Below are 13298 nucleotides of genomic sequence, written 5' to 3'. Positions count from 1 at the left end.
GTGATTAAACCACAAAATATTTAAGGATTAACGATTAAAAGACAGCTTAGAGAATCAATCAGTTAAGCTAATGTAAATTGTTTAACTGCTAACTTGATTAACTTTGTTTGCAATGACTTGATAATAGTTGAAGCAATATATCAAACTGTTGGCTGAAGATTTCTTTTAGAAAGAATATCCTTTGAAGAGTTACAATTCAAAGAAAAATGGCTACTGATGGCCATGTTTCGAGAATGTTGGTTTGAGTTGGAGTAAAAGATGGTTAGACTTGGAGCTAATTCGAAGAGGATTATCTTTAAAAGACTTAAACGTTTTTGCGAAATACATAAAGTACTGAAGCTAAACGTGTTTTCGTAGCATTCTCAATTCTGATCACGTTGCCACGCGTCGAAAGAAGATTCAGGCGGGAGGATTTGAATTTCGAAGTAGTTTGTGTAACTGCACAAAGACAGATGGCATCCCAGGGATTCTTGTGGGCAACGTGGCATCAGATTAGTGTAGGACCGTTAGGGTCGAATTTAGTATAAATAAGGGTCTTAATGTTAGGATTCCGTGTGTTCATTTTGTACAAATCACTCACAAATCACTCAAGTATCAAGTGTTTAGAGAACGAGTTCGCTGAGAATGTACGTATGACACCAACATCAATTTAAATACATTTGTATTTTCCTTTATTCAAGCATCTTTTCATTATTACTGCTTTCGTTTACTTCCTGTTATTTATATTCTTGCACTTCTTTTATTCTGTTTTATTTCATTTCGAAGTACTTTACATTCTTGCACGTTACATTCTTGCACTTTACTTTTTATGCAATTTACATGCTTTTATTTATGTTTCTTCGAAAGTTATATTAACTTGTGTAACCAGTATTATTTCAAGTAAACATTCATAAGATCGAATCACAAAACAAGTTTTCTCGAAGTCAGAACAGGCAAACATGAATCGAATCATTTCAAAAGACATTTGTTTGACTATGTCCTAGGATCAATCTAGTCGGTCCTGCGAGTAACCAAAGTATATTTTATAGTTTGGAGGACTAGCGGTTGTTTACCGGAAATCACCGTAAACAAATTGGCACGCCCAGTGGGACAGTGTCAAACAAATTGTTATTAATTAATTGTTTTGTTTTGTCTTGAAAATATCAAGACCTTGTATGAACCTTAGGAACGGTAAATTAACCAACAGTGCACAACCGATTCCTAAACGAAGGTACAACAAGAAAATGGTCAATGCGGCCAGTGGAGGGGGAGATCAAGATCCCCCACAAGGGTCAGGAACAGTAGCGGCAAGTTCTACACATGTTTCAATTTCTACTCAAGAGGCGCAGGCTATACCGGTTTCGACAGGATCTGAACCCATAGGTAGTTCCCAGGCGGTACCCGAAAATACTACAGGGACGACAGGGACTATACCAGTTTCGAGTTCGACCACCGCGCCTCCATTCATCAGCGCAAGCGAGATACCACCTTTCTCGACAAACGCTGCAAGTCAGTTATTTTCCCCAGGACCATCATCCACTTTCGAAGGATGGAGACCCAACAATCCATATGGAATGCCATATTCATATATGACAGGATTACGAGGACCAGGGCCTACATACACTACAACTAACCCGACAGCATTTTCGCCGAATGTCAGTTCGATAGGTCGAAGCGCACAGAATACTGGTTTCTCTGCCCAAATACCCCCTTTCACTAAAAATAGCCAGGCACCATTTTGACAAGAAATGGATGCAAGTAACCATGATATGTTAGGAACCCTTGCTAAAGAATTGGGGTCGATTTTGAACCCATTAGCAACAAACATTGCCAGGACTAACCACGATAATGTGGAAACTTTCCAGAAAATATCATCTCAAATAAATCGAATGGCGGATTTTTTAGGAGTTCCACAAAATAGGCGAAGAAACAACCAATCAACCTATCAGGAAGGGGAACCCATTCTAGAACCAGTTCGAACCGCAATACAGCCACCTAGGCCAACACCAGTTGAACGAAACCAAGTGATAGATTTAGAAACTCGAAGTCAAACGACTAACCTTGGCCAACAAGCAGTTGCCCAGCAACAGCCTAATCTAGTTGTAGTAAGAAGAAACGAACATCCTGACGAAGTGGTCCATAGGGTTAGGAGAGACAATTTGGCAACAGAGAACAATCTCACTGCCATGATAGAGAGAATAATGGCTAACAATGGCCTTAATACCGGGCTTCGACGTCCAAATTATACATCCCCCATAGCAGAATATATCATGCAAACAGAGTTGCCAAGAGGTACCAAAGTACCAAAATTCACTAAATTTTCAGGGGACACCAATGAGTCTACCGTGGAGCACATAGCCAGATATCTGACGGAAGCAGGGGATCTAGCAGGGAACAAAGATTTAAGGATTAAATACTTCCCTAGTTCACTAACAAAAAATGCTTTTGTTTGGTTCACCACGTTGCCCCCAAATTCGATAGATGCATGGGCACACTTGGAGAGATTATTCCATGAACAGTTTTACATGGGTCAAACCAAGATAAGTCTGAAAGAATTGGCTAGCGTCAAGAGGAAGTTCACGGAGTCTATAGATGATTACTTAAACAGGTTCCGTTTGTTGAAATCAAGATGCTTCACGACCGTCCCAGAGCATGAATTAGTTGAAATGGCTGCAGGTGGCCTAGATTATTCAATTCGAAAGAAACTGGATACTCAATACCTAAGGGATATGGCCCAATTGGCATACGTCAGAGCAAGTAAAAATTATAAGAAGGAGAGAGTAGCATACGTCCAAGCCGAAGACGTTGATGGCGAACCTTTCGAAGATTCATACAGCATGGAAGAGGTCGAAATAGATCTTGCTGAATTAAAAGAGGGGCCACCTTATTCTTGCAAATTGCTCACCCCTTCTAATGGAAAAAATCCAGTAGAGAATGATAAAAGCGATAGATTTCCTAAGAAAACCTATACATTTGACGTCACTAAATGTGACGAAATATTTGACTTATTAGTAAAAGATGGCCAGATGATAGTACCTCCCAATTTAAAAATTCCTCCGTTAGAACAACGGAAGAAGCGAAGTTTTTGCAAATATCACGGTTTTTTAGGCCATAAAACTTCACAATGTTTTCTTTTCAGGGATCTAATTCAGAATGCTATCAAGGATGGACGTCTGAAATTCGCTGACAAAACCAGGAACCATATGAAGGTTGACGCAAATCCTTTAAGTGTGGCTGACACTAACTTGTGTGAACCACTTGACGTCAACATGGTGGAAGTATCTGAAATTGATGCTGCAGAGTCGGAGATAATTTCAAGCAGAAAGCAGGCTACTGAAAGCCTAAATGACAATTCGATCTTTAATACTAATATTGAAGAATCCTTTGATGTTGAGATGACTGAAGATCTGAAAGGAAAAACAAGTGAGGCCACTGAAGACCTCACAATGAAGCTTCAGCAGATACGAATTTCTGAGGCTCCTCCGGCAGTTGTTAACATGGTCAATGTTAGACGGCCTTTATCTGAAATAGAAGAACTAGAAAAATGGCTGATAAGGGAGAAAGGAAACATTGAAATCCCACCAAGAGGGAACAGTCTCAAGGATTATCTCTGGGATTGTCATGTGAAAAATGGTGGAAAAATGCTGATGTGCCCAAGATGTTCAGTTATGCTAAATCGAAGGGTTCAAGCCAATTTCGAGAGGGCCCTGCGAGAAAGAATGGAGCAGCCTTGGAGAGGAGGAAACTTATTGCTGAAGGTGTACCCAAGGACTGAAGAAAGCTTGGTGGGTTTCTTGGTCAGATGTCACAACGATAACTCTGAGATTGCATTATGCCCTAGGTGTGGAGCAGTTTACGATGAATTACTAGCGAGATCATTCGAAAGGGTGTATCTCTACATGGGTCGGGAAACTCAGGGACTTCGTCCTAACTTGTATGGGTTCAATAACAGGACCCCATCAAGGAGGCCTGGCAGCCCACACCCTAGAGCTCGAAGGGTCACATTCAAAGTTCCTGCAGACGTACCCAGGGATAGATGGATGCAAGCTGGTGCCAGAACCAACAAATGGCGAAGTTGGGACCAAGGAGGAAGAACTGCAATGGCATATAGGAAGCAATTCCAGACTTCCAATCGAGAGATGTACAGGTTGGAGAATTACAAAGGCAAAAATCCTATGTCTAGATCCCAATGGAGAAGGCACCAGAGGATGAAGAAGGCCCAAAGGGAATGCAAACCAAGGGAGATTGGGGAATCAAGTAGCAACTAAATTCCAATTCAGGGGGAAAGGACAAATAAGCCTCCAGTAGAGCGTAAGTTGTTCGATTCTGAAAATGAGAAAGAAGAAGAAAAATGCATTCCAGCCCTTGGAAGGAAGACGATAGGATGACAAATGATTTCGACTCAGACGGAGTATCGTCTATAAACCTCAATTGCAATGTTGTGTCAGTACTCCCTCATGAGTTTAACCAAGAAACAGAAGTTGAAGATTGTGAGGAAGCTGATGAGGAAGAGATGGCAAGACACAGACCTGTGTGTTACTATGTGCTAAACAATGGGGAAGTTGAAGAGCAGAATGCTTTCTTCGAAAAGCCTGATGAAGGTATGAGGAACCATTTGAAACCACTCTACATAAGGGCCAAGATTGAGAATGTTGGCGTTAACAAAGTCTTAGTAGATGGGGGGGCAGCAGTGAACCTAATGCCCCAATACATGTTAAAGAGAATTGGTATGTTCGATACTGATATAAGACAACATAACATGGTTCTGTCCAACTATGAAGGAAAGATAGGGCAAACTTTAGGAGTAATTCAAGTGAATTTAACTGTGGGTTCCGTCACCAGGCCAACGATGTTCATGGTGATACCAGCAAAGGCTAATTACAATCTTTTGCTTGGAAGAGAGTGGATCCATGGAGTGGCGGCTGTGCCTTCGATGATGCATCAAAGACTAACCATTTGGAGAGAAGATGGCATAGTAGAAAACATCGAAGGAGATCAAAGTTACTACATGGCTGAAGTCAATCAGGTCAATAAAACTAGTTTCGACAGGAATTTGGCGAACATAGGACCTTGCCATTCTGTTGAAGATATATACACTCCAAACAGAAATGCTTTATACTATTTGTCTTTACATCCTAATGGATTCCAATGGAATAGAGAGATAATGGACGGTCCAGAAGATACCCCACCAGAGGAGCATTTACCAATAATACGGCCAACAGGCTGGGATGACGACGTTGGTCATGTCTGAAGCATCTTTTTTCGAAAAGATTTCGGCTTATATAGCCGAGAACAAAAGAAACACGGCTCTCGAAGCCGAGTTATCACACATGACAGTCAGTACGGTTCAAAGAGAAGCACAAACGAGGGATTTTGGAATACATCCTAACCCCAATTCCTCGAAGATCCAGTTCAAGCCAAAGAAATCTCAGGAGAGGAGATGAGTCAAAGGCTGGACGCAATCTACGACGAAGAACCTTTGGGATTCAAGAAAGACCCAATGGGGGCAAATATCAAAATGTTAGCCCAAGACCCACTCGAAGAAGTAAATCTCGGAGATGGAGATCAGAAGAGGGTAACATACATCAGTGCAAAACTAGAGCCAACCTTGAAGGCAAAAGTCATCGCGTTGTTGAAGGAGAACAAAGATTGCTTCGCATGGGATTACGACGAGATGCCTGGTTTAGGGCGAGATTTGGTCGAATTAAAGCTGCCCATAAAGGAAGGGAAAAAGCCCATCAAGCAAACTCCTAGAAGGTTCGCACCAGAAATTCATTCGAAGATCAAAGCAGAGGTCGAAAGACTTCTACGATGCAAGTTCATCAGAACTATGAGGTATGTCGAATGGATTGCTAATATTGTGCCGATTATTAAAAAGAACGGTTCATTAAGAGTATGCATAGATTTTCGTGATCTTAATGCAGCAACGCCTAAGGATGAATATCCCATGCCTGTGGCAGAAATGTTAGTAGATTCAGCCGCAGGCTTCGAATATCTAAGTATGTTGGATGGATATTCTGGGTATAACCAAATCTTCATTGCAGAAGAAGATGTGTCTAAAACAGCTTTTCGTTGCCCAGGGGCCATAGGCACCTACAAATGGGTTGTAATGCCTTTTGGTCTAAAAAATGCTAGGGCAACGTATCAAAGAGCAATGAATTCTATATTCTATGATTTTATAGAAACTTTCATGCAAGTATACATAGATGACATTGTGGTGAAATCTGTTTCGGATAACAGTCATCTGGACCATCTGAGCCAATCGTTCGAGAGAATGAGAAAACATGGCTTGAAGATGAACCCCCTTAAATGTGCTTTCTTTGTGCAGGCTGGAGATTTCCTGGGCTTCGTTATCCACAAAAAGGGAATAGAAATTAATCAAAATAAAACAAAGGCTATTATGGAAACAAAGCCTCCATCCACGAAGAAAGAATTACAGTCTTTACTGGGAAAGATAAACTTCTTGAGAAGATTCATCTCTAACTTGAGTGGATGCATGCAAGCTTTTTCTCCTTTACTTCGACTAAATCAAGGAAAGTTCGATTGGCGTGCCGAACATCAAGAAGCCTTCGAGAAGATCAAGCAATACTTGATGCATCCACCAATATTATCTCCCCCAAGTGGAAAGAAACACATGCGCCTGTATATTTCAGCGTCAGATAATACAATAGGTAGCATGTTAGCTCAAGAAGACGATAATGGCATCGAAAGAGCCGTTTATTACTTAAGTAGAGTACTCAATGATGCAGAGACTAGGTATAGCACAATAGAAAAACTCTGCCTTTGTCTATATTTCTCTTGTATCAAACTTAAGTATTATATAAAGCCAGTTGATGTTTATGTTTCATCTCATTGCGATGTTATTAAACACATGCTATCAAAGCCTATATTGCATAGTTGAATTGGCAAGTGGGCGTTGGCCCTTACTGAGTACTCTTTGATATTTCAACCCCTTAAAGCAATGAAAGGTCAGATCGTTTCAGATTTTATTGTTGACCATGCAGTGGTTGAGAACCATCAAAAATATGTAGAATTGAAGCCTTGGAAGTTATACTTCGATGGTTCAACCCATAGAGAAGGAACCGGCGTTGGAATACTAATAATTTCTCCTGATGGAATTCCAACAAAGCTCAAGTACAAGATTGAAGGTCCCTTATGCTCCAATAACGAAGCTGAATACGAAGCACTGATTGCTGGACTTGAAGCTTTGTTAGAATTGGGGGCAACAAGAGTCAAAATTAAAGGAGACTCCGAACTAGTGATTAAACAACTGACAAAGGAATACAAATGTATAAAATAAAATTTGATCATGTATTTTGTCATAGCAAATAGGCTGCTCAAAAAATTCGAATATGTGGAATTAAATCACGTTTCAAGATTGAATAATCAAGAAGCAAATGATTTGGCCCAGTTAGCTTCAGGATACAGGGTATCAAAGGAAAAACTAGAGGAACTGATGGAAGTGAGAGGTAGAGCAATGGCTACCAAACTTTCCCCAAGTGATCTGGAGAACTCACAGTTAGGTTTCGCTAACAAAGAGGAGTTCGAAGTGTTAAATATAGACTCCTTGGCAGACACAGATTGGAGGAGCCCAATCGTGAACTATTTAAAGGATCCTTCAACGGACACAGATAGAAAGGTAAAGTATCGAGCCTTATCGTACTTTTTGATGGGAAACGAATTGTTCAAGAAAACTCCTGAAGGAGTCTTGCTGAAATGTTTGGGTGAAGCAGAAGCTTACTTGGCTCTCTCGAACGTACATAGTAGAGCATGTGGTGCGCACCAAGCGGGGCACAAAATGAAATGACTTTTGTTTCGATACGGAATGTATTGGCCTTCTATGTTGAAAAAGATTGCATAGAATTTGCAAAGGGTTGTCAAGAATGTCAAGAATATGCAGGTATTCAACATGCTCCAGCAAATGAATTAAGTTCAATAATAAAACCATGGCCTTTCAGAGGTTGGGAACTAGACTTAATTGGAGAAATTCACCCCAAGTCTTCTAGAGGTCAGAGATATATTTTGGTAGGAATAGACTACTTCACAAAATGGGTCGAAGCGATACCACTTGCGAATGTGGATCAGGAGGCTGTGATTGAGCTTATTCAAAAACACATTATATACAGATTCGGAATCCCAGAAAGTATAACCACAGACCAAGGATCAGTGTTCACTGGGCGAAAGATGCAAGATTTTGCCAAAGATATGGGGTTCAAGCTGTTTACCTCTACACCTTACTATGCTTAGGCAAATGGACAAGTTGAAGCAGCAAATAAGATAATAATTGGTCTTATAAAGAAACATGTAGGGAAAAAACCCAGGAATTGGCATAAAACTTTGGACCAAGCGCTTTGGGCTTGTCGAACATCGCCAAAAGAAGCTACAAACACAACGCCTTTCCAATTGACGTTTGGACACGATGCAGTGCTTCCAGTCGAAATTTACTTACAATCAGTCAGGATCCAAAAACAAGCAGAAATTCTTCCAAATACCTACTGGGAGTTGATGATGAACGAACTAGTAGACTTGGACGAAGACAGACTTCGAGCGTTGGAAATGATAAAGAGGCAAAAAGAAAGGGTGTCCAGAGCGTACAATAAAAAGGTGAAAGGTAAAATGTTTATCAGTAATGACTTAGTTTGGAAAGCTATTTTACCTATAGATCGAAAGAATCAGGCGTTAGGTAAATGGTCCCCACATTGGGAAGGCCCTTTTCGAATCTTGAAAGTGTTCTCAAATAACGCTTATGAGATAGAAGAATTGGCAGAAGATCGTAGAATTTTAAGGGTAAACGGGAAGTATCTGAAAAGATACAAACCAAGCATGCACGAAGTTAAAATTGCAAAAACGTAGATATTCAAAGGATGCTACGTAGGCCAAAATGGTTGAACAAGCACCAAAATGGCTTTATGTTCAAGAATGTTATGTGGTAAGTAAAGTAAACACAGACAAAGCAGTATCAAAATGCATTTCATTAAGATTGGGGGAATACATTACATTTCTGGAAAAGATTATGTTTCCAATAACAAAAGGGACTACAGAAAAGAAATATATTAGAGGTAAACAAAAGGAGGCATTCAGAAGATTTTGGATAATAAAAACTAAGACCTATAATGCCTCTATCAAAAGCCTAAAACAACCAACCCCCTAGTTGATCCTTTGATCCAAACCCTCCAAGGATAGTGTTGCACCCCAAAATTTGCCCTCTTTCTTTGTGCCATAAGTTAGAAAAGGAAGTTTAATTCGCCATTCTAAAATTGAAGAGAATAATAAAAGGGTTTCTCATCTTCATTCAAGTTTGGTTCAACTGATTCTTCTGTGTGCATTGAAATGTGAAATAGGGTAGGTTCATGGACTTCTTCAAGTTATAAGTTTGTTTACATAGAATGACTGGATCTCATGTTAAGAGGTGTTTCTATGTCTCAATCCTTATTTCCATTAAAGAGGTCCTCAAAGCGTTATGGTTATGCAAAATCGTTTATTGAGGAAGACATTTTGTCAAGGCATGATATATGACTTGAAGATTCATTACAATTGAGACATCGTTGTTCTTTCAAATTGATCGGGTGATTGAGGTTCAAGTCACTTATGGTTCGAGAATTGAAGACAGGTTTTCATTAAATAAAAATTTCGTATTCATTGGTGATTACTTGATGTCACGAGCGCAAATTATTCAGGAGCACATGTTTGTTCATGATGGCTAAATTCAGTGCATACAAGATTGAAGGATAAGGTTTCGTTTGAGAAATAAGGTGTAGTTTGAGGCATTCATTCAAAGTTGAAAATTTGATCAAAGTTGTTAAAGTTGAGTGAGGTTTATAAGTGTGGAGAGAAAATACATTTGGATTTCAAAAAGAGCAGGTTCCAAGACCGCATAGCACAGTTTTAAGTTGGATATCTTTCACGGTTCTAAGTTCAATTCAAAAATCCAAATGTCTATATTACATTCTTACATCCATAATTACAAAAAGGAAGATTTATAATTGCCACCGCTGCACCGAATGCCCATCAACTTGCAGCATATCTTGTTCAAAATCCCTTCAATCCTAAACCGGTCCAGGTTCTAAACTGAGTGGTGCTCCATACTCTTCAAATCGGAAACAAGCAACTTGCATTCATATCTATTCAACAAAACCAGACCTGCAAGTGCACAATAATAAACCGGTTCACAGAAAAATACATAACAGAACCAATTGGAAAGGGATAAGAGAACAAGAAAAATCACAAACCACTCTTCACATAACAGAAAAATGTAACAGACTCTCTCTTCAATCTCAATTCTCCATCATCTTCATTGATTCACCTCTCCAGAACTTCTTCAATCTTCATTCGATCTTGACCACACCTGAGGATCCTTCTCTCTCGCTGAATTTTCTCCATCAATTCTAAAACCTTTTGCTCTTACATTCAACAAAAAACGCTCACCATAATTGTTCATACACCTTCAACAATCATCTTCTTCATAACACCAAGATAACAGAAAAACCTCTATCATCAAAACTCAGAAAAGAGAAGGAGAAAATGGTAACAAACCTGTAACAAACTCAGGGAGATTGCTTCACGCTGCATCAAACGCGCCAACAACAACTTCGTTCACCAATCTCGATCAATCTTCAAGAACTCTCATCACGATTATCATCCAGGATTCAACGCAGCTTTGCTTCCTTCATCAACAACATCAACACAGTTCTTCGATCTTGTCTCCTTCTTCTTCAATCTTCACGACGACTTCAATACCGTAGCAATAATCGTGAGTCATCTAGCACCACTACAATTCCTGCATACCTTCGAAGCAACAAGAAGAAGCCTCAAACGAGATGAGAGAGGGAAACAATTCACAGCGGTGACGTAACAATGGCTCATCGGAAGAGAAGAGAGATTGAACGGAGAGAGAACTGAGATGAGTTCGATGAGAAGAGGAATGAATGGAGAGAGACAGAGGGATACGTCGCGCTATTGGCTTGCATCAAAGGAGATGAGCTCGCCGGAGATGAAGCCTCTCGGCGGCGCCGTTCGGTCAAGTGAGGAGAGTGAGAGCTGTCTCCTAATTTCAATGGTGACATTCTGAAAAACCCTAATCCTTCTTTTAATTTCATGTAAATCTTGTGAATAGTGAATGTCAATTATCTTCAACGTGATTAATTGAAGCTTATTGTTATAACTGATGTTAAGATCTGATTAATTGATATTAAGTGGGATTAAAAGGAAATCTGGATATTAATTGAGAAATTGGAATCTGAATCATAATAATTTTGAATGGATCAAAATCATCTCCTTGGGCCTGCGCATAAATTGGTGTCTACACCTCCAGAGAGGCCCACACTTCCAACAAATCAGAGATTCAGGATCACACGACTTGTTCAAAAGAAAAGAATAAATCAAAAAGAAAAGGAAAAAAAGAAAGCCCGCTAAGTCAACAACTTGAAAACAAGTGACTTAGGCAAATGTTAGGGCATCCCGCTGGACATCCAAATCAAAATTCAAAAGAATCTGTCCAGGCAAAAAAATTAGGGAAACAAAAAAAAAATGAAAGCAAAACAAGGATTACAAAACAAGAATCCTCATCAAAAGAACAAAGTCGTGTGATCAGACACCAAAACGAAAGGTAAAGTGACTGCCGCGTCCAAATACCTTATCAATTCCTCAACCATCTCAAGTTCCTCTTGGAAGATGAATGCACGCATCAAGTTAACTGAACTTAGGACTGGAGAACGTCATGAAGGGGGTGGGCACTAAATAATTTGAGCCTAAAAATCTTTTTTTCTAAAAACTGTGAACCTGGCCACGTTACAACCCTTAAAAGTCCTAATTGAAGCAGGGTTAATTCGAAAGCAAACTATACATGAGAATACGGTAAGCTGACTACTAGGAGATCCGCTAAATGCTTGAGTTGGTATCACACCATCTTTCTTTTACAAAAAAAACTCGATGTTACGACATCCTTTCATAAAGTTTATTTAAACTTCAAGACAAACATACTCTTTGCATTAGAATTATATTTCTCATAATAAACATTCTTTGCATATGAACAAGTGCTCGACATCAAGAAAGTTTCTATCATGAACTTCAAATGAAAATTTTTATTCCTCCCGAAGGGAAAGTTGTCTTCAGAACTCCGTTGATCAGAGGTAATAAAATCTCAAAGTCTAATCACCCTCAGGGGTACAAAAGCGTTTGAATACTTTGTCGAGTAAGTTTTCAATCGATCTGAGGCAATCAGGTCAAGATTCGAAGAATCTCTCAAATTATTGAGTAATCAGGGGCATTCACCCAAGCGTAGTTGAAGCTACCTCCAATACAGGTCAGGCAGGGGCATGGTTCCAAAGTTCATGATACTGGGGCAGTTGGCTATGATAGCACAAATCTCAGGAAGTATTTGCAAGACAAATTTCTTCAAAGTCCATACTGGCTGGGGCAAAGCACTATGCATTGGCATTCTATTCTCATCGGGAGATGTTCAGTTTAAAGTTCAGTTGTGAGCTAAACAACTTATGAACTCGAAGACCATCGAGAAGTTAGGATTGTCATCCTCAACATTCATCAGAGACTGAAAGTCCATCACATGTTTGGCGACCTTAAAACCAATGCTTGTTTGGTCCCTTTGAAATCAACACTTGCTTGACCCCTTTAGCCCACTTCCTGATGGTGTTCTCTCAGAAAATCAATGCCTGTTTGGAGAGTTTTAAAGCACAGTTGTCTAACAATCTGTTTTCTCTTGCATTCGCCCATGCGGGTGAGCATTACCTTCCTCTTTCGAATGAGGGAACCCCGTGAAGACATCATGCCTCCTGAGGCATTTTCTATTTTACCTCAAAGGTACATGTATCCATTCAAGTGAAGCACGCCGATGCAAAGGCAAAGTCTCGCCAAGCAGTGGTAATATCCTCATCCTGGGTTTGCATAATCCCCAGCATCGTCTAAGATTCCAATATCTCTCCAGCGAGTTACACCAAGCAGGGTGGATCATTCCCTAATTTCCCTAGTGGAAAGTGCCTTATTCCCCAAGTGGAATTCATCCCAAGTGGATATTCTTTGAAGCAGAGTTCTATCTCTCATTTCTGAAGGTTCCCAGTTGTCCTTCAATCCCCACTGATGGGACGCTACCCAGTTGAAGCAGGATCAAGTAGTACCTGATTCCCCAACAGACTACTTGATGAGGTTTCTCGCCCGGTTTCCTCATTTCCCCGGTATAGCGTGTCTCTCCCCAACGGATTGACCTGCTTTCCCCAGGGGAGTCCTCTTATTCCCCAGTGGAGTTGTCTTAACGAGAGGTTCTTATGCCGAGTTCCTTATCCCCAGCGGATTTCTTATCTTCTCAT

Source organism: Vicia villosa, unplaced genomic scaffold (genome assembly GCF_029867415.1).
Source record: "Vicia villosa cultivar HV-30 ecotype Madison, WI unplaced genomic scaffold, Vvil1.0 ctg.002015F_1_1, whole genome shotgun sequence".
Taxonomy (NCBI): Eukaryota; Viridiplantae; Streptophyta; class Magnoliopsida; order Fabales; family Fabaceae; genus Vicia; species Vicia villosa.
This window is presented reverse-complemented; position numbering follows the sequence as displayed.